The sequence below is a fragment of the Pithys albifrons genome, chromosome 7, assembly GCF_047495875.1.
Source record: "Pithys albifrons albifrons isolate INPA30051 chromosome 7, PitAlb_v1, whole genome shotgun sequence".
Taxonomy (NCBI): domain Eukaryota; kingdom Metazoa; phylum Chordata; class Aves; order Passeriformes; family Thamnophilidae; genus Pithys; species Pithys albifrons.
Window position 1 is genome coordinate 52567606 of NC_092464.1, and position 24889 is coordinate 52592494.

The 24889-nt window shown below is 43.7% G+C and overlaps 1 protein-coding gene across 3 annotated transcripts in view; it reads right to left on the reverse strand.

The window, feature by feature from the left end:
• Positions 1-24889, reverse strand: part of GLI3 (GLI family zinc finger 3) — a 291398-nt gene that overhangs the window by 200016 nt on the left and 66493 nt on the right. Inside the window, exons 1-2 of one of the 3 annotated variants that reach the window (XM_071559580.1) lie at positions 4187-4554; positions 3599-3944 (exon numbers count right to left, since the gene is read on the reverse strand). The gene's annotated coding sequence lies outside the window, so the exon portion shown is untranslated. Of the gene's footprint in view, positions 1-3598; positions 4555-24889 lie in introns of those variants that run through there. The other 2 variants (XM_071559578.1, XM_071559579.1) reach the window with 2 other exon arrangements.

Genomic DNA, 24889 nt, shown 5'->3' on the forward strand with positions numbered 1-24889 from the left:
CCTAAAGTGTCCCTAAATTAACAAGTACCACTTGCCATAGACAGCATCGCCTTTAGCAGCTCCTAAAAACTTCAGAAAAGGATCTTAAAACAGGAAGCTTAGTGAGCTCATAAAACTGTTGTTGGAGCCAGGAACACATAGCATATTTAATCTGCAAACTGTGAGAGTCTACAATGATTTCAGCAAGATCTGAGGCATGCCCTCAAGGTTTGCTGGGATCTGGGATTAGGGAGTTGATAAGAACCCTCTACTGCCCATGGACATGTTTTTCTTCTGCAGTTAAACACAAATGCATAGAGACGTTTGACTGCTGCTTGGCGTTACTGCTCAAGTTATATAAAAGCTTTGCAGCTCCTTTTGCTGTCAATATATCAAAGTTTAAAAAAAATCATCAAAGTGTGAAATTTCATTTAAAGTCTGCCAGTCTACAGCTCTATTTCACAGACCTATCAAATAAAAGTAAAGATGAAAAATGCACTGAGAGAACTTGAAAAGTTTGCAGCAGCACCCATGCCCTATTTTTGTTTATTCTGTCTCATTTTATTTGATTTTAAAGTCTAACAAATCAATTCCCTTATAAAAATGACAAAGTGAAAAGGGAGGAGGTCTATAAAACCTGTGGCTAAAAGACAACTTGAAATCATTATTACAGTTGAACCTTTTGTTGAATAAAAAGCTTCCTCTGTAGCCACTTTAGCATTTTAATTGCCTAACTGCAAGTTGGCAGAAATTACCTTGAATCTTCCAGAATTACTACAGAATATGAGTGCCAGAAAAACTAAAGCCTTCTTCAAAGTATTCTTTAGCTAGGGATTTACAACAATTGCATAAAGAAGAAAAGCCTGACTTTTAAGGTAATCTACTATAGTCTAAAAGCATTAACATTCCATTACTAAGGTTTTCCTGAGGATTTCATGACTCGTTGATTCACTTTTCCTTCAGCTCTGCTTTTCCTTTGTACTTTACTGTCTCCATATAGTTGGCCACATGCAACACTGATCATTAAACTGCTTCCTTCCACAATTCCAAAGAAACCCTGCTTTAATAACCATCAGGTTCCTTATTTATCAGGCAAAGATGACTAACTTTTCACTAACACTCTGCAATGCAAAAGCATGCCATTCCTTCCTTTTAATACACAGGATGAAATTCAAACACGCTAGGGGAGTGCAGGTAATGGAATACCTTTCCCAAAAACTAGGCAGGAAGTGTAACTGAAACTTTCATGGGCCAGTATCAATGCACACATTTATCTTCTTAAAAAGTTAGGTAATCTGCAAGGTGAACAAATTGGAATGATATCTCAAAACTTGAGTATTTTGGCTTCTCCAACAACTAGAACAAAAAATATTTATAATCATTGGTATTTTAATTTCTTAGTTACAAAATGGTTTCGTGTTTGAAAATGGAACCATCTTTCACAAGTGAAGATTTTGTATAGCAGTAAAATGCTGCCTTGGCCACTGCACGTCTTCTCAAGCCAAAAACGTTACTCCACTCAAGCAGGAAAATGCAGGTGATGTCTTTGTTTTGTAGTACTTCCACAGAAATTCTTTGGGAAACAGCATGTGCTGCTGAAAACCATGTGCTATTATCAGAATGCAAGAGTGCATTCATTTGGGCACCTTAAGCCACCGTTTTACTTCCACTGCTGCTTAAAAGAATACACATACTCTGACAGAGTCCTTTTCTTACTCATTCTTCCTGCTCATTCAAAATCACATAATCCTGCTTTTAAAGAAATAATCCCCCCTCCTTAAAATAGTCTCCTCTCATAATTACTATTATTTATGCTTTTAGAATTGGGCTATACACCAAACTGAAAGTATTTACATACTAGCTAGTTAAACCCAAACCTTCATTATATAAACAAACTCTCAAGAGGCTGCCTACAGTTTACATTGCAAAACTCATTCACCATCACTTTTAATATATATTTCCTCAACCAAAATATAGTGGTGCAGACACAGCAATTTTCACACTTTAAGGTTTCTTTACTTTTAAAACACTGTATTCGTCTTCCTTCAAAATAATCATGACATTTATAATTAAGAAACTGTCAGATCATTATTAATTTTTAATAAAGGACCTAAATGAAATAATTATAGGAATCAATCAGTGAGGCACCTTTCCAAATTACAGTGCAATTGCACAAATATTCAAACTACTTAAGGCCAGTTCTTGCACATTTCAATCCATAATCTCGCTGAAGACCACATCAAAAACAATTTTGTAACACAGAGAAACGTAGGGATTTGTCACTATTTCACCGACTCAAACGGTTTCAAAACATATACCTACATCAGAGAAAGAGAGGCAGCTATGCCCTCTTAAAAATGTTTGTTGATTTAATCAGCCACATATCTGAAGGCCTCTGAAAAATTTCGCTTCCAAGTTTTTCTGTAGCACGCACACAAAAGAAACGAAGTCTGCACGCTGAAGCTTAAAAAAATCACGTTTATTGAGCCTTTGGAGATGAAGAGGGAAGGAGCAGGGGCACGACAGCGAGGAGCATTTTGCAGTGGGTTGCTGCTTAATACCCCTTTAGTGAAGTCGCCTCTAGAACGTGACACTGTGTATCAAACAGACAGCTATCCGTACCTCTGACTAAAAGGCTCTTTGAGATCCGTACAGTCCATCATTTCAAACTGAAGTGGCAGCTGGAAAATGTGGAACAGCTGGCAAGGAGCTGGGAGAAAATGTTTTACATAAATATATCTACATACAAACTGGCAGAAGGCCACGGACACCGTACCCGCAGGCCCGGATCAAAACTACGCACCAGAGGGTTAAAACCAAAATTGGGGAGTGAGGTGGGGAGCGGGGGGCGTGTGTTTCCTTTTACCTTTTCTCTTCACGTGGTGCGCGGGGATGGGGAGCGGGCGCCAACACCCCACAGACTTCATGGGACAATCGGAGCCACGGCGGACACGCTCTCCTCCCACCCTCCAAAGTTGGGCGGTGCGGGGCCGGCTCCGAGGAGCTGCCCGGGGTGGTCGCCCCGCTCCCCGCCCTGAGCCCGCTCCCCGTCCTGAGCCCGCTCCACTGGCGACGCCGAGCGCTCCCCGCACGGAGCGGCCCCGGCACCCCCGCACGGCGCTCCCGGGCGGGACACGGCTGTCCCCTCGCCTGCAGGGAGCGGCGGCCGCCCCAGGCGCTCCTCCGCCCCGCCAGATGTGACAGCGCCTTTCCCCCCGCTCCGCTCGCCGTTCCCCCGCGAAGTTTGCGGCCGGGCACGGCGTGGAAACGTCCGGGAACCGCTCGGGGAGAGGGAGCGAGAAGGGAAAGGGGTGGAAATAAAGCAGCAGCTGCCGCCCGAGCATCGGCGGCTCCGCCGCGGGACGCGCCCGGCCGAGCACGGCCCGGCCCGGCCCGGAGCGGGGACTGCCCCCGCCTCTCCCGCACCCGGCGGCCGCTCCCGCGCTCCCGGACAGCCATTTTGCGGGTTAGACACCTCGCTCCCCCCCTGCCCCCCGCCTCCAAGTTAGGGAAGCGGGAAGGGGGCCGGGAGCGGGGCCGGAGCGCTCGCAGGCGAGAAGAAAGTGGCCCGGAGCGGAGCCAGGGGAACAAAGAACTTCTCGCCCAAGTGGGTACGTACCTGCCGCAACCGCTGCCGCCGAGCCCCCGCGCTGCCCATGGGCGAGGGCCGGGGCCGCCGGCTCGCCCCCGCACCGCGGCTAGCGGGGCCGGCCCCCGCCGTGGCCGGCGGGCATCCCGCGAGGCAGCGGCACGGCACGGCACGGCACGGGACACGGGCGGGACGGGGGCGGCAGAGGAGGGCCGGCGGGTGTCGGTGGTGCTGGTTGCTTTATCCCTGCCCGCCTCCCGCGGGGAGCAGCCCGCGCCTCTGCCTCCGTGTGTGGGGGGGTGTGCGCGGGTCCGACATCAGTTTCAGTGATCTTGTAATCTGATCCCTTCTGACTCACTCGCACTGACTGACATTTCTGATTTGGTTCAACAAAAAGAGCGGGGGGGAGGAGAAAAAGAACGAGAAAAAAGGAGAGGAGAGGGAGCAAAAGAAAAGAGTATCCCCAAATCCACCGCCTGGTACCAAACAGTTTTCGGAGGGAAGGGAAGACCCCTCCGACCCGGCCCGTCCCCTCCGGCCCCGCAGCCGCCCCGCATTGTTTTGGTTCGGCGCAGCCACCGAAGGAGGGGAACAAACACATCGCGCCGAGATACTCACGTGTCGGAAAAGTTGTCCCTCTCGCTTTCCTCCCTCTCGCGCGCTCCTCTCCGCCGCCTCCTCCAAGTTTTACAGATGTTGCAGGACTGCTCGCCGTCGCCGCCCCCTCCTCCCAGCGCTGCCCTCTGGATCAGAGCAGGGGAAAGGCTCTTTAGGGATAACTCCCGATTCAAACACCCTCCGCTAAACTTTCCCCCTTCCCTCCCCTTCCTCCGAGCGGCGGAGAGGGCTCGGCTCTGCTTCCCCCGTTCCCTCCGCCCGCTCGGGACGCGGCTGGCTGGGGGCGCGGCGGAGGGCGAGGGCTGCGCCCCGGGGTGCGGGTCGGGCCGCGGCCTGGCGGGCTGCGACGCGCGCTCTCGGCATGACACCCCCGCTCCCCCCTTCCTCCTCCTCCTCCTCCTCCCCCGCCATCCCCCCGGCCCGGCCCGGCCCGCCCCGCCGGCGGCCCGAGGGCGGTGACACCCCGCCCACAGCCGGGAGGCAGCGCGGGGTGATGCGGGGCCCCCCCGGAGCGGCCCCCGCTGCCCCGGATCGCGCTTCCTCCCTCTTCTCCTCCTCCTCCTCCTCTCCCGATCCATCCTTCAGCTCAGGCTGCATCTGCAGCCTTGTTTCCCGCGCACCCTTCCTCCCGCTCCCCCCAAAATTCAGGGCTTTCAGAGGGAAAACGTGCCCTCCGCATGGGTTTCGCTGCGTGCTGCGGCTCCCGGGCTCCCGTTTGCTCTGGCGCCGCAGGCTGACTTGACTGAAGGACTTCAAGGAAAGTTTCACCTAAGCCATGTGACGCTGAAAAACAGCGCTTTCGGAGAAAAACTACAAGTGCTTGGACGAGGAGAAGGGTGGCGGTGATGCCTTCTCCTGCTGCTCCTGTCCCAGCCGCTCTGCCAGCCTCCCCAGCACCCTGCCGGGCTCCTCTAGCCTTCCCCCTGCAAAACAGGGCTCTCCGCTGCCTTCCTCCTTGCCCCCATCCATCCCTGTCCTCCCGCCGGGCTCCCCGCGAGCGGCTCTCCCCCATCAATGCGCAGAACCGCCGTTCAGAGAGAGCAGGAACTAGGATGCCATTTGTATGTCCATCCTGACGAGACACTTTGCCTTTTTCTAGTCCCGCAGATTGCCCCCCTGATACTAGAGAAGTCTCAGAAACAATAAATGAACATCACCACAACCGTTTTCCATCAAGTCACAAGGTGGGACTGGCTCTCAGGAAAAGTAGATATATTTGAGTTGTTGCCATCACAATATCAAATACTCCATATGCACCTTTGTTCATGACCTGGCTCGCAGTGTAGCCAAGTGAAGATTTATCACTAATTATACAATTTAGCAAGGGTCCTGACCTCAGGCTACCCTAAGCATTTGAGAAGTCCCCCAAAAATCAGTGGTTCCTGAAGAAGGGCGTGTTTGCCAATGGAAATGAAAGACTGGTCTTTGATGCTGTGCATTTTATAAAGCACCCCTTAGCCTCGCTATAGAAAATGTTAATTTTATTACAGAACAAAGCTGCAGGTATTTGTCATTTCAGGTGACTTGGTCCATGATTTTTTTCAAAAACAGAGAGCAATCTTGCCTGATGCAAAGGCTACTCCAACCCAAATTTCCTCACTCACTATTTGTTTCAAGTTTTCTTTCACCTGGAAATCTGCTCTGGGTGCAAAGGAGTAGCTTTGGAGAGATGCCTACAATATAGGAGTTCCTTCTGCAGTTTCATGCTCCTAGGAAAATGTTAGCTGGTTTGTAATATATGACCATAGTAATATGGTACTGTAGATGTTTTGCTTTAGGTGTATGCACTATATATACCACCCTATGTATGCATCACATGTAGCAGATAAACCACCCCCCTGGTGTATATATACATACATACATACATATATATATATATATATGTATATATACACCAGGGGGGTGGTGGTGTACAGAATGATTAGGCAAACCTCTTGTCTCTATACATACCCAATATGATTCCTTCAGCCCATAGTACCCTTCTCTCATTTTCTGCCTATTGCCTATTCCTTTCTATTTTTGCAATCAATTTCCTTAAACTTTTTTTCCCCCTCTTTGTATATTGAAAGCCCTTAAAAGCAACAGGGGAAATTAACCAACATACAAAATGTTACTTTGTAAAAGAAACAAATTAATGTGGAAAATTGTGTTTTTCTAACTATTTATAATTCAGTATTGCTGATGTTATGATACTGCTTTTAACAATAGGTAGAAAAGATGTTCAAACAGGGGCATGATTTTAAGTTGAGGGTGGCCCTTCGAATCAGTATTCCTCTTAGACTTTTTAAAAAATAAATTATTCCCTGTGAGTTTGAACATCCTGTTATATCATAAAACAGTATTTCATATTTCTTTTTTGGGTTTGGGTTTTCTTTTGCTTGTTTGGGGTTTTTTAACAGGATTCACACGAGCTCTGTGCAAGACACATATTTCTAATTTAAGATAAAAAAACCCAAAACATTTCCCTACATTCAACTGGTATCAACAGACAAAATAATTATAAAATTAAAGAGCTGATAGAATGTTTTAAGCTTTGCTTATGAAAAATAGACTCCTGACGAATTTCTGAGCAGTGAAAGTCTTGAGAGAAGGGAAACACAGGAACAACAACTGAGGTTTCTGCCTGTGCCTGTCTGAATGGGCAGGCCAAGCAGACCATAAAAACCTGCGGCAAGTGGGTGACATTTGCCATTTGAAACTTATTGTAAGTGTTTCAACACCTTGACAATGAAGTGAGTGAAAGAAGCTTAAGAGTGTCCAAGACCTTTCAGCAAAACAAAACGAAAATGGGCAGCTCTGTTCAGGGAAGTGCCTTTTATCATTTTCATGTGCCTGATTCAGAGGAATCATACTTGAAAGATTCAATGGCAAGACAAAAACTACACATTAATAAAATATAATGATTTTTCCACACATCTGGATTGCCCCTCCAAGAGAAACTGGCCTCTGAGATTCATCTATGATCCTTTCCTGCAAGTAGGAATTGGCCCTTGCAGAAGACCTGTTGAGCAGTGCCAAAATTCATTCTCTGACTGAATATGCCGAAACCACACAACATTTCTCCCATTAGTTACACCATCCATGATACTTGTGCATATATTCAGCCTGCCTTATACCACCACTTCTCAGCCTATGAGCTGAAAACTACAGGCCTCCAGGCTGTGAGCTTGCACTCCCTTTTTGCTGCATTTGCCATTCCGGAAAGCACAATCAGAAGGAGCAGGTGCTCTGCTCACAAAAAGACACGAAGTCCCAACAAGAGCCACTCTTCTCACCACTGCCTGTTGCACCACCCTCCACTTTCCCTCCAATCCTGATGAATTCTCCTCTGAATGCATTCTCTGAATGCATTCAAGGACCTCAACTGCTGCTGTTTATCCCAGGTGTCACCCACTAGCAGACAAACCTGCCAAGAAAGTCACTTTTCCTGCCAGTAATACCTTATTGGAATAAACAAACATGTGCTTTCACAGGGGCAACCTCAAGTGGAGCACCAGAATATGGAGCAATGGCACCAATTTGTGGTCATTTATGCCAAATCCATCACAAGAGAACTTGGCCAGTGCATTTTGCTCCCACCTATGCATCCCCCTTGTTGAATGAGAGCAGAGAGGTCTCAAGAGGTACGTGGTGGAAGAAAAAGAGGAATATGAGATGGTACCATGTCAAAACCCTCAGAGTTGCAGCTGGAGGCACAGGGAACAGTGCATGGCCTGATGTGGGATGCAGAAGTGGTGGAGGTGATGACATTTGGGAAGGATATAAATGTCAGAGCAAAGTCTTATCTGCAGTTACTAACTGGGAATTGATGTAGGGAAGGTGAATGGGATGGGGCCCAAGTAGGGAAAGAACTAATTGGGTGGAATCTCTTAGTTTTGAAAGAAATTTTAAACTCTTGTACCACTGCACACTAGTGTAAAGGAGTAGCTTTAGATTCTTTCATTATTTGGATTTTTGTTTGTTATTATTGCCACTGGAAAAAAAAATGGAAATTTATCAGCAAATAACCAGGTTTTTCAAAGTAACAACCCCCATTCAAGAGTGAATTTTCTATGGATCCTTGTCATAGCCCTTCACTGACCTGATATACATAATTCCTCCTGGTGGTCTGTGTGTTTTTCTTTGGCTAACACTGGGGATCTTTCTAGATTGCAGTGGAAGAAGGACTGATCCCTAGTGATCAGGATTATCTTTCTACTCTGGTAGATAATTTCTTATTCACCATCCTATTTCTCTGAATGTCTAACTATTCTAGTTATTTATACCATATGCATCACTATTTTTTTGAATGCTCCATAGTAAAATTAAACAGATCAAAACCCAGAAATATTTTTTATCCCCTTCTATCTTAAATATGTAAGGATTATATATTTATTTTTTAAACTCTGTTCAATCACAGAATCACAGACTACTCTGAGTTGGAAGGGACCCACAAGGATCATCGAGTTCAACTCTTAAGTCAATGGTTGTGATGCTGAAGGAAAACTACAGCAAAGAGCTGGGTTTTACACATGGAGAAAAAGTGCATTATTTTCTGCAGAAAATTCTGTACTTTTGGGCTGTCTACATACAAAGTCTGAGCTCTCCATCCCTTAAAAACAAAGTTTTGCTCAAGATATTTTTACCCTCCTTGAATTCAGATGTGTGCTTGTATTAAAGCACTTCATTAATATGTTCGGCCTTCATAAGAACATTTTCTTCTTCCAACAAATTGAAAATGGTGCTGTTTTGCCTGAGATATTTTTATATATGAACATTAATACACTAAAAACCCCCAAGCAGAGTGAGTTTCCTGTGCTTGCTTTTAAAAGCACCCCATACATGTTAATTATCAGGCAGGGAGCATATAGGGAAAAGCACAGTGTCTCTAACAGGCTACAGCCAATAAAGACACAAAAATTATAAGATTCCATGCAGAACAAGCATAAATAATCTGTTTATCTCCTTTTTGCCATGGTATAATAAGAAATGAAATTGCTAACAGTGCTGATATTTAGGTTGTTATAATTAGATAGATCAGCATTAACATCCCCTTTAAATGATCCGGGATACATTCAACCTCTCTCTAGGGAATTGTCTCAGCTTCTCTCCTCACTGAGCAACTGAACTACACGTGAAAGGATTTAGCAATATTTTGCAGGGTGTAGTCACAAGCCCTACTCCAGGAGATGGAGTTTATAAAGACTGTTCTGATAGAATTTAAACCAGTTCCTTGAATGAAATCACCTTTATCAGAAAAAAAAAAAGACAGTTTTTTCCCAGCATATCCAACCTGACTTTAACATTGCCTGGTAGAGTTGTGTCACTCCGAGGGTGGGGGAGAGGGGAGTATGACATAGATAAAGGATCCATCAAAATGTCTTTTTTTTTTTTCCCCAGCTGGTGATGCAGTGAATTGGACAGACATATTCTGAGGTGAATTCAGACACTCCCCTAGGAAATTACTAGATTTTTTCCTAAGTCTTAAATCTACTAGCCAATATTTTAAAGTTAAAGCATTCTCACATACCATGGAAAGCCTGAAATCTTCAGACTTTCTGTCAGCCTCTTAAGTAATTATTTCAGTAGCTGGTGGATGCCCAGTGTCCTAGTTCAAATGCACATACAAGGGCTTTGTTTGCTCTTTTTTAATGGCAATAGAAAAAAAAACCAAACAGCATCTAAGTAATTTCACCTTGGCTTTACAAAGCTATAGTGACACTGCTTAGTGGGCATTTGCCAATCTCTTTTTATACAATGTACAATACAGTACTAGCAGAGCATCCCCAGTTAAAGCTGTCCCACGTAAGGTGTGACAGCAGCATTTGCAAATCCAGTAGCATTCCATGGGCACTGAGGGGTCCCTGAGGTTTATCCTCTTGGCCACCTGCATGCACACTCCAATCTAGGCAGGAATCCAGCCAATTTACTGGCCTTAATCTGTCCATGGTGGACATTTGCCCTTACAGTAAGATACAGTGCAACATATTTGATGTTATCTAGGCAGGAGACATCTAAGATTAGTGAATCTAAAGCATGAATTTCTCATCCACCAAGACCTCATGCAATCCATCTACCTGTATCTACCTCTCTCCATCTCTGCCTCACATCTATCTGTCTGTACCAGTTGCCAGCTTAGCCTCATTCCGAATGGGACACTGAGCTGTGCACCCACCAAAGTGATCAAATAAAATCCATATACTGCATCAGATGACACTTGGAAGGGACTGCTGGGGACTGTGCTCCCACCTTTACTCTTATCATCGTGCCCCATGTCAGGATACAGTTCAGACAGACACTAAATCTCACTTTACAGCCTCTAGTACTGGATTAAAAATGCCACACCACTTCAGTATAAAGCTAGAAATTCAGGACATCAGAAAACAGTAAGGAGCTTGCACAGTCAGGATTTATATCAGATGAGGTCTTTCCTATTCCCCTGCAGACAACATAAAACCAGTACAAGCTCTGGTTAATTTAGCAGAAAGGTGATGAGGTGCTCATGGCAGATCAAGCTGTTGCTGGTGTGTGACCCCGCAGTGTGAACAGCTCTCACTAACAACAGAGGACAACAGTCCCATGCACACATGCACATACATATACAAAAATGCTGTTAGAGCCTTTCATTTTCCCTGGAGTTATTGTATCATGCATAGCATTTGTCTTCAAACTGACTGAGTTCTCTCTTTCCCTCTTCTGTAATGAAGAACATTCACAAGAGCCTGGGAGGAACTGATTAGCAGGAGATTTGCACTGTTTCATAGGGGAGTAACCCAAATTGCACCTCTCTGTTCCCCACATTGGAGATTTGGGTAATGTCTCAATGGGAGACAAGAAGAAATCTGCAGCTTAAGTTCATGCAGTGTTGTTCAAAGGAAAGCAAGGGCCTGCTACTTAAGAAGCCAAAACATATATACACTGATGTGCCATGTTGTTTTTACCAGGACTTAGTGCTACAACCTTTTCTAAGTACCTTTAGCAAAACAAACCAACCAAACATGGGATTCCAGGATCACAAGTGATCCCACAATATTCCCCTCCTTGCTTGAAAACATCATCCTATTTATTTCTTTGGTGCTGCTTTTTAAATTTCTCAGTCACAAAACTGAGAAAGATAAAATACAGTAAAGTTGAGCTCTCCCTATCCAGGTTTGAGGTCTTGGGCTGAAAGACTAAGCAGACAGATCCCAAAAGAGAAACATAAAATACAGTAAGGTTGAGTTCTCCCCATTCAGGTTTGAGGTCTTGGACTGAAAGACTAAGCAGACAGATCTCAAAGCACACCTAACTCATTATACAAACTGGAAGTTTGGAGAGGAGCCCCGTGGATCAGAACCAACCACCCCCAGCACTGGTCTGGCTGTAATTGTCCCCACCAGCAGTCCAAAGTGAAACACAATGCCAGGTGGTAACCAATAGGAACTGAGCCTTCTGCATCCTTTCAGGGTCCTTCAGCAAGCTGGGGCATCCAGGGATCTACCAGCCTTGAGTGAAAGCAGATGTTACATTTTTATCAGTCATACCAAATATCAATCTTGTCTCCTAATTCAGTATCAAAGCTCCCAGGATAGAAGTTTTGCCATAGGCTTTGGTGGGCATGAGGGATATAATTTCAACAATAAATACTGAATTTGCTAGTTACCCACACACTGAAAGTAAATAGTAATCCTTTGTTTGTTTGCAGGATCTCATCCTAAGGAAGCTATTGGGAAAATAAGGAATAGAAGAACATTCTCGTTATGAAATTATGATACTTTCTGAAAATACCTCAGATTTGTCAACACTTGGCAAGAATATCTAAAGTATTTGTAACAAATTGGAAGAGCTGCATGTTATTTTGCTTGAACTTAAAAGGTTTCTGTCCTGTAGTGCTCAAGCAAACAAAAAGTCTGTGAAATTTTACTTGAATAAACATTGCAGGCTGGTGCTAACTTGTTATTGGTACTGACACAGACCAGCAATTGGCCAACCAAGAAAGCACCAGACAAGGAAAACAATGTGAGACATGATATGATATATAGTCCTGAGTTTTAAGCCAGTAAGACAAAGCCAAACACAAGTTTTGAAAATAATCACCAGAGTATTTAGGCAGGAAATATCACTTCACAATCTGTGCATTTACCCAGCACAGTAAGATCAATGCTCCATCAAAGGCAAGAGAACATTTTACAGTGGAGACCAACCGTGGTTTTATGATTTTCGTCACCAGTTCAAGTAACCACCACGAACAGCTATGGAGAAAAAGCAAGCTTGCAAAATATCTCGAAGTAAAAAGCTAACTAAAAAAATTCCTAAGCCACAAGGAATCATTCTAGGTAGTCATTTGACATGCATTTAGGGTGAAGCACAATCCAAAGGAAGAATGCCAAATGCCATAAATGTGCATCTATCCCATGTTCATTGTAAGCTTTCAACTTTTCCCTTTCCAAAACCTTAGCCATGGTGCAGATGGATGAGTTCTTACCCTTTTCCTTCATTATTATTTTACCCTCTCAGTTTTATTCTGCTCTTGGGTTTCTTTGTTTAGTTTATTGAACTATTAAACCAGATTTAGAAATCAGATTCCTCCTACCTCTCCAAACATTAGTTAGTGGGAATAAAAAAGGGACTGAGCCACTTCCATTTTTATGAAGCTTTCTAAATATATTTAGTGAATGATGCAAGTGGTACATAACCAAAATAGAGACGTCAAAGTGTCTGAAACCAGTGATTTTAACTCTCATACATCATGAGAGGTGCTTCAAAAAGATTAAAATTCAAATGAAATACTACTGAAATCTCCTCAGTTTCTTCTGGTTTTTCATATAGTGAAGAGTGTGCTATAGAAATTGAAACTGCACTAGACTTGCAAACTTTGTTTTGCAACTGTGAGGGCAGGAAAGACACAGTTAATGCAGTACAATAGCTGATGCTCACATGATTCTGGGACCTGGAATTTAAAGAAAAATAAATAAGTACTCACAAAACCCTACAGGATATAGTGGGACACCTGAGCTAAGGACTGGAAATCTGAGGGCACTGCACAAGGGAAGATTTAACAAGGCTGACAGGAATCAAGGGAAGGTACTTTTCATTTTCCCAAGCAGATAAACCAAAGGAAATTCATAAGCAGAAGACAGCAATATGACCAAAAGATGACAGAGAGCTCTACTCATCCTTCACCAAATACAACTTCATGACTACTCATACTATGACCCAAACATAGATTAAGATCAGCTAATGGATGGAAAACAGAAAAGCAAAGTAACGACATGAAAATTATGCTGGTGAGCAATGAGAGCTTTATGGAGAACTTACAGCCATGATGCTGTCACCATCTAAATGTATGTAAAAGCTTTTGGTCAGTGCACTCCACCGTTCACAAGAGCTTAATCTTCATTCCCACTTGTGAGCAGACATCGTGTCTACTCCACTTTAATGGGCTGAAAGCTCATTGTCCAGTTTGAACATCTCATCTGGACATCCCTGACAGTCCCTGTGTTGCAATCCATTGCTCCTGCAACAGGTGACTAAGACAGGGTGGATGAATCAGTCTTTGGAAATGCAGGCCCAATTAATCCTGCCAGCTGCAAGGAAGTCATGGGAGGAGGCATCCGGCTGCTCCGGCACTGCCTGGTGAGACAGATCCCACCTGGGCTCTGACCTGCCAGCTCCCCGGGCAGCGCTCTCCTCCATCTGGGGTTCCTTCCTGGCAGCCACTGACCTCACCTCTGACTCCTGCATTTGCCTTCTTCACCTTTGCCTGATGGAAGTATCCCATACAATCCTTCTGCTATTATAACATGAAAAAAAAACCAAATCAAGCCTGTCCTTTGTCCTCCACACTGGCTTCCCAAAGAATCCCAAAGAAGATGAGATTCCTCAGCTTACCAAAGCTAAAAAACACGCCTAATGCTTCGAGGTGATAACCACAATAATAACATCATTCCTCAGACACACTGGAGCCTACCAGAGGGAACCTTGTTTGTGTAGGAAACTGGATTAGGGCAACACTGAGACACAATCTCTCCTGTCTTCTGTTCCAACCGCAGAGCTGCGAGCTCCTACCTGCCACCTCCATCCAGGCAGGAGAAGCACAAACAACGCAAAACAAACAGAAAACCTCCAACTGTCAAGGTGGATCTTCAAAATTCGTGCGCAGTAAGAGAAAGAACAGGGTTTATTCAGATCTGCAGGGCTTGGAAAAGGTGTGACTCATGAGCACCACGGGGATGAAGCATTCTCAGGTAGAGGAAAGCTTCATTCATAGTTATGCCCCTCAAATCCCGTTTAGCAGGCCAAAATGGGATTAGTTTGTTGCACCATGGTAGGTTGTATAAGAGGATGTGCTGAGCCCTAACAGATGAGCAGTCTGATATCACTGCCTGTGATATCAGACCATTAAAAGTTCCTTCATCCAGAGCCCAGCCCACTCAAGGAGGTTACAGACAGCCTGCAATCTACCTGTGCTCTATGATCTTTGATGCAATTGTACCACCCCTTATATGTGCTCATTAAGAATAGAAGAAATAGAGAGAACATTGACTTTATTTAAAATTCTTGGAAAACACATACATTCTTTTAATATTGCTATTGTTTATAAACCACACCAAAAGCAGCATATCTTTATGGTCTGAACAAGGCAATTTCTATGGAGTGGGGAGAAAACATGTTGGCTTTGGAGTCACAGAAGTGTTTTATACTCCTACGTATCAAACTGTGATTGATTTGCTCCTTCTGCCTCAGTGAAGGTCAGTGGGCCATATTCTACAGTCCTTGTCCACTTGTCTTTTACTGCCTGAGTCTGGGAGACATCAGTGAGAGAGCTGCCTTCAGCAAGAGCAGATGAATAAAAACTTCAAAAACTGGTCCTGCATTTGGTCTGCTACCTTTTGAAAAATCCATCAAGACTTGTGGCAACAAAATGAGGCTGTGGCTTCTCCAGACTCTGAGTTTTGAACAGCACAGACTGAAACACAATGTCAAATAGGTGGCAACTATTTTTGCATCCCAGATAGGAAAAAACCAGCAAAATAGGCTCCTATTCTGCACAGAACAAGACCTCCTTGCATGTGAAGAGATGAACTCTGCAATGGGGCCTGCTGGCAGCAGAGGTGAGCTCCTCAGGCTGGAAGAAACTTGGGGATTTACTGAGGTGCCTTCCTCCTTGGGGCTCTGCTGGAGGCAGAGGAATGCTGCTGATGCCAAGCAGGTGCCTGCAGAGGGTAAGAGCCATCCTTACAGACAGGGCAGCTCCAGGAGGGCGTGAAGCTTCCCAAAGGTGTGCCCAGAACGAGGCAGCCCAGCTGCAAACCTTCCCAAAAATGCCTGAGAAGGGGCCTTGGGCATGAGTAGGGCAGTGGTGAATTTGCACATGACAAAGGCATGAATCACAGGAATGAGGTCTGCTTTGGAGAAAATGTAATAACCAGAGATAAATATAAAGAAAAATGTCCTTCTCAATTAGTCCTGGATTCCAGTTATACTGCAAGAAATGGAAAGCTCACCAGAACTGGGAACATGAGTAATGAGTGGCAGGCACACACCCTCTCAAAGGGGCAGATATTATCCCTGGCAGGCACACACCCTCTCAAAGGGGCAGATATTATCCCTACCATAACTCCTGGTTGTTTTCCCCCACGTTATTAACAGCAACACAGCCTTATCTGGATGGCACCGCCGCCAGCTGGCTCTCCTCAGTGCCCCAGCCCCGTGTGCCAGGGGAGACAACCAATCCTTCCAGCCCAGGCAGAGAAGACAATAACTGCACTGCACTTTGTGAAACCAAAGGCACACAGCAACCCACACACCCTCACTGCTGCCCCTCTTGAGTTTGGGGTCAGACAGATAAAGGACCTCAAGGTCCTGCCTGCAGAGAGCTGAAGGGCACAGGCATGGACTGCTTTGCCTTCAGCAGGTTGCCTTGTGCTTGTTCCCAGATCAGACTGAGACTTCATTCCATGAGCTGAGGAACACCATCATTCTACAGGGAATAAGGTCTTCTTTTTTCTCTTTTTTTTCCTCTTGCAGAGCATTAAAAGTGCCTAAACATGTTTGGGCTTGTACAAGAGACCCAGAGGGATTCTCATCCTCCTGGATAAAACATATTAATTAATAACAGCAATGTTTTCCTGATGAAGAATGTAGAATGACAAATTTCATAGAAAATCTCAGTCTTTGTTACTGCTAGAGTTTTTCCTTCAGTGTGCAACTGAGAGTACCACTCTGCTGTACACAATACTAATGAAGCTGAAGTTTATACCATTTACTCAGTGTCAATGCCAATCTTACTTTGCCTTACTTTCCATAAAGCTGAAGATTTCACAATGTTTCTCTTGACTAAAAGGAAAAAATCTATTTCCACCAAGCCAACCCGGCTGACAACCATTGGGCTGCCAAGAAAAATAAAATAAATCCACATTTCTCTGAAATAATATTACCCTTCCCTACAGTACTAACCTGTGAGAAAGGGATTGCTTTGAAAGCATCTCCCTCACACTGTTTAAAGATGGGGTATGGACAAGCTTTTCAAACAGTGTCAGGCTGGGCATGGTCCACCTTTCATCATATTTCAAATGGATTACTCTGAAATGCAGGTAGAATAAACCACTGAGCAGACACCCACCTTCTCACATAATGTCCTAAGGTTTTGCTTATCATATAGAAATGTTACATCTGTTACTGAAGATTCAAACATGCAACCATATACAGACTCCCATTTGCACCCAGACTGTTATGTTGTATTTCTACACTAGTCCTGGGAAGATTTCATACACATTTTTGGCTAAATCAGACTCCCAGTTTGATGGTGTGGAAAGGAAAAAGTTTTAGACAAACAAGTCTTGTTAATTTTAGTGCAAGATGAATATCTAAACATCCAAACTGGCTTTGAGAATGTCAGCCTTAATCTCTAAGTGAAAAAGTTTCTAGATTTCTTTTCTCACCTGAAAAAGCCCAATATTTCCCTTATAGTGCTCAGAACTGCTCCTTGCTATAATTCTGTTCATGCAGACAGTTCAGGAGAACCTGGTTCTGTCCCCTTGCTTTCCAATGCGAGTGATGTACAAGAAGAAAATTATTTCTAATTCTCTTAAGTGTTGGTGTTGAGAAAGGAGTCTTTAAAAACAAATATGCTTGGTTATTATCATCCTAGAGCACATTCAGAGCAATCCTGCTGAACTCACTGAAATTACCTCCATATAAACCTGGTTTTAATGAGGCAGCCTTGACCTAAAGCAGACACATATTTTTGACCAGTCATTGTCAAGTTAATGTTTTTCTTGAGCAAACTGCCAGGGCCAGACCAATTTCCATGTCATTGCATCTGCTTACATTGAAGGTGTGTTTGGCTCAGAATCTTTCAAGTGGTGTATTAGCCAGACAGTAGGTCAATAAACAACACAGAGAAACAAGCATCTTGTTTAGGAGTGTACGAGTGTTTCTGCAGAGGAAGGAATAGGAACGCTAAGATGTTTCTCAAACTGTAAACACACACTTGCCCAGATGTTTAATTCCCCTCTTAAACTCCACAATAATAAATACAAATAAACAGTTTTTAAAATCTGGTTAATGTCTTTAGAGCAAGTTATCAAACTATTACTTTTTCAAGTCAAGGAAATTCTACTTAAATTCCTGCTTCTTCACTACCCCACACCTAATATTTTTGGCCAAATGATCCTCAAAGCTGAGAACCCTCAAATCCCACAGAGGACAGGGAGCACCTTGGAGGACCAAGGACCAAGCTGGCCACTCATTTTGCATCCTGAGCTCTTTGCAGATTCAGCCAATGTTCATATACTTAATGTGGAGTGAGTTGTACACAGTTAAACAGCATACTGTGACATAAACTGTCCAAGTCACCCTTTCTACATCTTTAAAGGTGTCTTTTGAAATGAATTTTGCTTATCTAGGAATATTTTAACAGACAGAATGCAATTCTGCCAAAAATATTTACACAGGACACTGAGTATGAATTCAATGTTTATAAGGAACTCACTTCCATTAAGCAACTGATCTTTGTCAGTCCCACGAGTGCTCACCATAAACAAGTTCACTGTATCTGTCCACGCTGCCTCTCTCTGTCCTTCCTCCTGCAATCCGCAGCACAACTGATATACCTGAAGCTTCTGAGTCCTTTTGTTGTCCACCCTCTGGCTACTCAGTGCCCTGGCAGACCTTGCCCAGTCACTAACAGTGGGAAGAGCTCTTAAAACCTTGTGGGGAGTGACAGGGCTATTGGGGGCAGACAAGGAAACTGAACTCCAAGTGCAGAGATAAGGAAGTGACTGGCAGTGGAAGGGATTCTTTGCACGGTGATGGAAAGGGGTGGAAGGAAGAGAGAAGGCGTAGGAGTGGAAGGGAGTCAGATACCTGACAAGAAAACTCAGGAAATATCAAAAAAAAAAAAAAAGGAGGCTAGAAATACATCTGCCCACAACTGGCACTTTCATGAGTTCACTACAGCAGCAGGAGATGAATTTGAAATGTAGGAACTGGCTAATACAAGAAGAACAGGATGATTCTGATATTACAAAAAAAAAAAAACAAAAAAAAACAAAAACAAAGAGGCAGGTGGAGTGGGTAAGGAACCCATATTCTTTTGCTTTCACTCATTTCTTTTGGCTTTGGGGGTTTTTCCAGTAGGACCTGGCAGGGATTTGCTCTGCCAGGGGCAGTTCCCTGCATTGCTCCTCTCTGGCTGCACTTGGTCCTGTTTCCAGCTCCAAACTGACCCGAGGGCCCTGCTAACCAAAGGAAAGGGCTTTACTGGGGTATGGCCAGGCTGCAGGCAGCGATGGCCCAGGCAGTCAGAATGCATGGAAGCAGCAGGGATTTGCTACAGGCAGGAGCCACTTTTCTGAGTGTTCTGCCACAGAACGACTTTGTGGTGCCTGGAGAGGCTGCCGTGGCACCCAGCACTACAAACACCTTGAAAGAGCCCATTGGTTTAGACACAGAAAACTTCATTTTCCCAACCTCTCAGGTTCTAATTACAGCCTTTTGGAGGAAAACATACTGACTTAAATGCCACAATTTCAAATTTCAGGAACTCTCACTTTTTGTATTTTTCTTCCTTTAGCTATTTTATGTTCTTTTTTTTTTTTTTCCCCTACATGTTTGGAGATTGTCCAAAGAAATTAATTAAAACTGAAGGACATGATATTTGTTTCTTATTTCAACCTCTTTCCCAGATTCCTGTAGCTGGGCGTTGCCCTTAATTAACAGCATTTTTGTTTGAAATCACATACTTAATGATCCCCATGTTCTCACTCTTTGGTTTGGCTTTATTTCCTTCTTCTGTTTCTTTTCTGTTTTGTTGTTGTTGTTAAAAAAATGTAAGTTTATTTATTTTCAAAGACTATACTGTTTATCCAAACGAATAGTATCTTTAAGTGGAAAAATAAAAGCCAGGCCAATTTCATTGCTTCTTTACTGTCTCAGCTAAATAGCTCTGTGGTTTCTAATTTTTTTCCTTTCTCTTTGTGTGTGTTTCTAATTCCAGCTGTGCAACACACATCAAACCAGTCTGTGGTTATACTTCTTGGTAAACTATGCTACTTAACATTTCATTTAAAGAAACAATTAGACTTTCTTCCCCCCAAGAAAACAGAATGAAGCTACAATAATATTCTTTCAGTTACATCCACAGATACTGGATAATTGATTTCCGCTGTACATTAAAAAAAAAACATTTTCCTGTTTTGTTGGCAACACCAGATATTTTAAATTCAATTAATATTTCAAAAGGTAAACTGATTCAATTAGGATAACTTTTCAATGGAAATAGTGAGATGCAGAAGAAAGCATTTTTCAAAGTTAGTTGAAGGATCTTGTGTGACTTCTCTGTGAAAGGAAAGCAGCCAACTTGAAATCAGCTGAGTTTCATCAATAAAAGGAGAAGGGGCCTAGTAGAATCACTCTGGGGGTCAGCTGCTTACACAAAACATTTTATTTCCCACAGTAATGTTAAAAAACTGGGGGGTTTAATATGAGGCTGATTTTTTCCTCCCCCACCCCTCCAATAGCCTGACTCATTCTACCAAAAACAGCAAACAAAACACTTTAAAAAAAAAAAAAAACAAAAAACAAAAAAACCAAAACCAAAACATCTGATGAATTCTCTTGCAACAGAGAATTTATGTGGCTGGAGTATAAAATGTTTAGGGCTGCATTAAGCCTTGAAGAGAAAATCATGTTCCACCACCATCTTAGGGAGGTTTGTTCCTCAGCACCTCCTTTGTGGTAGGTGGACAAAAACACCCTGATGATGTTCGAGTAACCATTGGAGAGAGGTGGCAACTGTGCAGGGTGACTTGCTTGGCCCAGAGACTATGCAGTCAAACCGACCCTTCTTTTACATCCCACTTCTCCCCCTGGCTCTGCTGTTGCATCAGGAAAAGGACAGTCCTTCTTCAGTCTGAGGATGGACAGTGACTCCACACAAGGGTAAGCATGAGGAGAACAGCCAGGTCAGGCAGCACAGCCTGAGGAGCCTGAGGTCTGAGAGAGCCCCTGATTAACAACTGCCAACTTTAAAGCCCTTGCCCACTTTAATACTTCACAAGAGCAGCAACACTGTTTTATGAGACCCAAAAATCATCCTCCTCTCTTTTACCACTAGGAGTGAGATAATGTTACCCTGAAACCAGCAAAAAACATTTCACATACCATGTTAAAAACCAGTCAGACTTTAAGTACTGGAGTCCCAAAACCCAGGAAAATCTGTTGCTCATTGAGGCTTTGGGTCATACACCATTGATCTGCATGCAAGGCATCCTGTTGGTACTGCCTTGTGGGACTGGCACACAGAACAAACCAGTGTGTAGGTTCTTCTGTGCTGCATTTCTCCAGTGGACCTATTTCAACCTCAAGGTGGAAATGGCTTCAAATGCAGGCACTGCCTTTCTCATGATTCATGCCCAAACTTCCCACTGATGCCACTGAGCAGGGGCATGTAGGAAATGCAGGGTATGTTGCCTGTTCTCATGAATGGATGTTAGAGAAACTCCTTCAAAAATTGTTTTGTTAATCATCAGGAATGGCATCTGCTTTTGGTGAGAATAGCTCAAGTCAGCTGTAAGATTATGGGGAAATGACATCCTGCTTTCACCTCTGTAGTTCCTAGGCAATCATTTGTCTTTCTTATAAAACAGGAGCCATATTTCTTTCACATTTAGATAAGGAAAATGGAACATATTCAGCAAAAGACACTACCCATCCTCCAGCAGACCACAGAAGTCCGACAGATGCCAGGATGCAAAGGAGGTAGACAGGAAAACAACTGAAAGGAACTTTTCCAGAATCCACACATCCCTACTCTCCCCTGAGTTGTGCAATGGAGAATTCCAAAGTCTCTGAGGACATGAGCCAGCAGAGCGTGCAAGACACACAGAAATGCCCACAGAGCGAAACCTGAAGGACTGGGATCTGTGGGGTGGTCAGCCAAAGAGACTTTGTGTTGATGTAATATTTGTAACTTGATAATCTACTTGAGAAATGTGATGAAGAAGTTTCTGGAATTATTTTGGTCTGCCTTGGAGCCTCCATGTGTACTTGCAGCCGAACAGTTAAAACAAATCCATTTTAGCAAAACACAAATGTCTTCATGAGTTGAGCTGGATGGGCAGCACAAAGCTCAGCAGTTGGGCTGACAGGGCAGACAGCATCGTTGGCAACACAAATTACTGACTAATTGCTTTCACACACCTTGATAAGAGATAAGTCCTACAGAGTAGGGTGCTTACATTGGTGTGACACCTTGGTATCTCTGACCATACCATGTCCTACTCTCCTAATCTGTCAAGGACAATACCTTTGTGTTTGGAAGTCATTTGCTGAAGGTATTGGGAACAGGAGGGGAGGATGACCATTCTTCATGAACAGTAATATTGCTCAAAGTATGAACAGTGAAAGGTGGATTACTCTTTTTTCCTGGTGAGACTGGGCCAAGGTCATGAAGGAATATGAGTTGGACAGGGAGAGGAACAAAGTAAAACAAAAGGTTTTCCTCCCTGAGTCACGAAAATGGGGACTTTTCCTGCTCCCAGCCCTGTCTAAACATATTATTATGCTCCAAATGAAAAACATTTAATTCATACTTGGGGCAGGAAGCAGGATTCACTCCTCCTGAGCTGAGGGAAGCCCACCCACTCCATCAAACCCCTTTGCTATCTCAGTCATGCAAACTTCTAATCAAACTCAAGGATATCAACCATAAGAGCAGTTTATAACTTGGTATTGTAAAAATATTTACTCCATCGGCACCTTAACAAATTAGGCAAGTACACAGTCACCCTCCTTCCCACCTGCTGTCCTAAATTTCCTCTGGGAACAGGTGCTTGAGGCTCCCAGTTCCACCATCACCACTCCTGTATCACACTGAGCTTTTGTACGACCCTCATGGAATGAGGATAGTTACTGTTCTGGTAGGAAGATCTAGTTTTCAATATTCCTCATGACGTCCCACATAAAGCCATCCCAGCATGTTTGCAGAAGGTAGAAAAAAGGTGCAAACACAATAGCAATAATAATCAAGCAAGCTTAAGCAGTGGGGGAAGGAAATGAGCTAATTTCCAAATGCTCAGTGCCCAGTCATGGAGACCAAGGGCAGGTAAACAGGAAAAGAGAGGAAGGAGGAGGTCATTACACCTTTGGCTAGAGAAGCTTCTTGGGGTAGTTGTTTGAAGCAGCTGCTGCATTTATCTTTAAGAGGTGAGGAAAGATGTAGGCTGAAGGATTGTCTGAGGGAGCCCAGACTTTGAACAGGCTGTGGAGTCCATACAGCCAGCCATACAAGTCAGCTGAAACATTGTGGTGGCTAAATGTTGTTGTTGGATGTTTATTAAGGTTCCTGCTAAATGCATTTTTCGTTCTTATAAGTTTTTTTTTTTAATTTTACATTACTGTAAAGCTACGTCTTTAATTTTTACTTTTCAGTTGTAAGTAAAAATGCAGCTTGGCTAGTGATTAAGGTGGTTCTTAGCAATCTGACTCAGGAAATGCACACAGGGAGGAGATGAAACCTCCCCAGCATCAGCTCCCTCACACTTCATTCCATTGATTTCCCTTTGAAAGGTGGGGCCTGAAACCTGTAAGGATACAAAGGCAGATCTGTTGAACAAGCCAGACTCACTCTGAGTTCATGGTAACTTGCAAACGTAGAAACCCACGGGCTGAGAATTCCCCAAGGCACAAAGACAGGATTCTCTCCACACTGAGAGTGCCAGGAGTGGCCAAGGGCATATTCTATAAAGAGATTTTGGGTTTGGTGCTCAGCCATGCAATAAACAACTTAGACCTGCTGAGAGAGGCTCCCTGGGTCATGATCCAGGGAGAAGGTGTCATGTTTTCCTGGAAACCCATCCCAAGGGTGACAGTGGAGAGTGCCTGGGACACCACAACACCTACACAGATGGCACAGACCCAGCAACACTCAGGCATCTGAAAAACCCTAAGGCTCTCAGTGCATCTTCTCTTAAGCCTTAAAAATGTAGGGAGGTAGGGCCGGCAAATCTAAGGAGTTTGTCGATGAAGTGACTTCAATCGGTGGGAATTTTGTGGGATCCTGGACTCAGCTGTCTCAGTGGGAACTATGACAAAAGGGCATCGATGATAATGTGGATTGTCTTCCCTCACAGCTTATCCGACTCTGGCACAACAAAGGGTGATTTTAATTTTCCTTCTCCTGTTTCAGGGAATCTTTGCATTTTCATTTAATTCTCCTTTTTCCTTTGCTGCTTGTATTGTTCTCTCCTTATCCCAATAATCCAAAAGTGTTATTTTCTCTCTAATTTGTTCCCACAGATGGCAGGGTAGGGAAATCGAAAACAGAAGTCAGAGACCTTGGGAGTACAATGAAAATGAAATCATGTGCCTCCAGATTAAAAAGAGGAAACGTATTAAACCTTTAAAAATACAGATTAATCAATTATGTATGCAAAAGAGGACACAAGAATTAGAGTCATGAAAAGCGGAAGGAAATTCAGAAGTACAGTATATGCCTCAGGGATCCTCCTGACTCAAATCCAGCAAAGGGATGTATTTTCCCTCCATGCATGCCCATAAATCCCATGAATGTCAAAGGGACACTGTTCATTTAGAACAGGCCCAAAATTTAGGTTCAGACAAAAGAAAAAGGAAGGAGGTTTCATAAAATATTATCGTAACAGCAACAGCTTTAAAAATTTAAGCACATCTCAGTGACCACTAAGGGGGGAAGAAATAGAGAGAATGAAGAAGTTCTGTCCCATTGTGACAATTCCCACACAAGACACTACCATTTGCAGACACCACTATATTGTCTTTTTTAAGGTGTTATACTACTGGAAGGGCCTATGGGAGTCCAGAATGGATGCACCAGGGAACTGCATGGGGAAGCCCCTTGGAAAGGATCCTTGTGCTCTTTAAGATAATCTGTCCTGCCAGCAGTACTGTAGGAAAAAGAGGGACAAAAGTGCCACCCCCTTAGTTTAGTATTTAGTGTTCTGCTGTAGCAATCCTTGGGAGACAGGGATTTTTCCAGGCAAGAACACATATAAGGGGAAAAAAATTAATATATATACTATATATATAACAATAAGATATATTATTATTATAGGTATCATATATATTAATAATAATTATATATATATAATTTATATATGTGTGCTTGGAGGGCCAAATTTTATCCTACCAAATTGTCTGAAACTGAGCTAATTCTTAAAACCAACATAATAGTAACTCCTCACAGTGGTGATGGTGTCATCT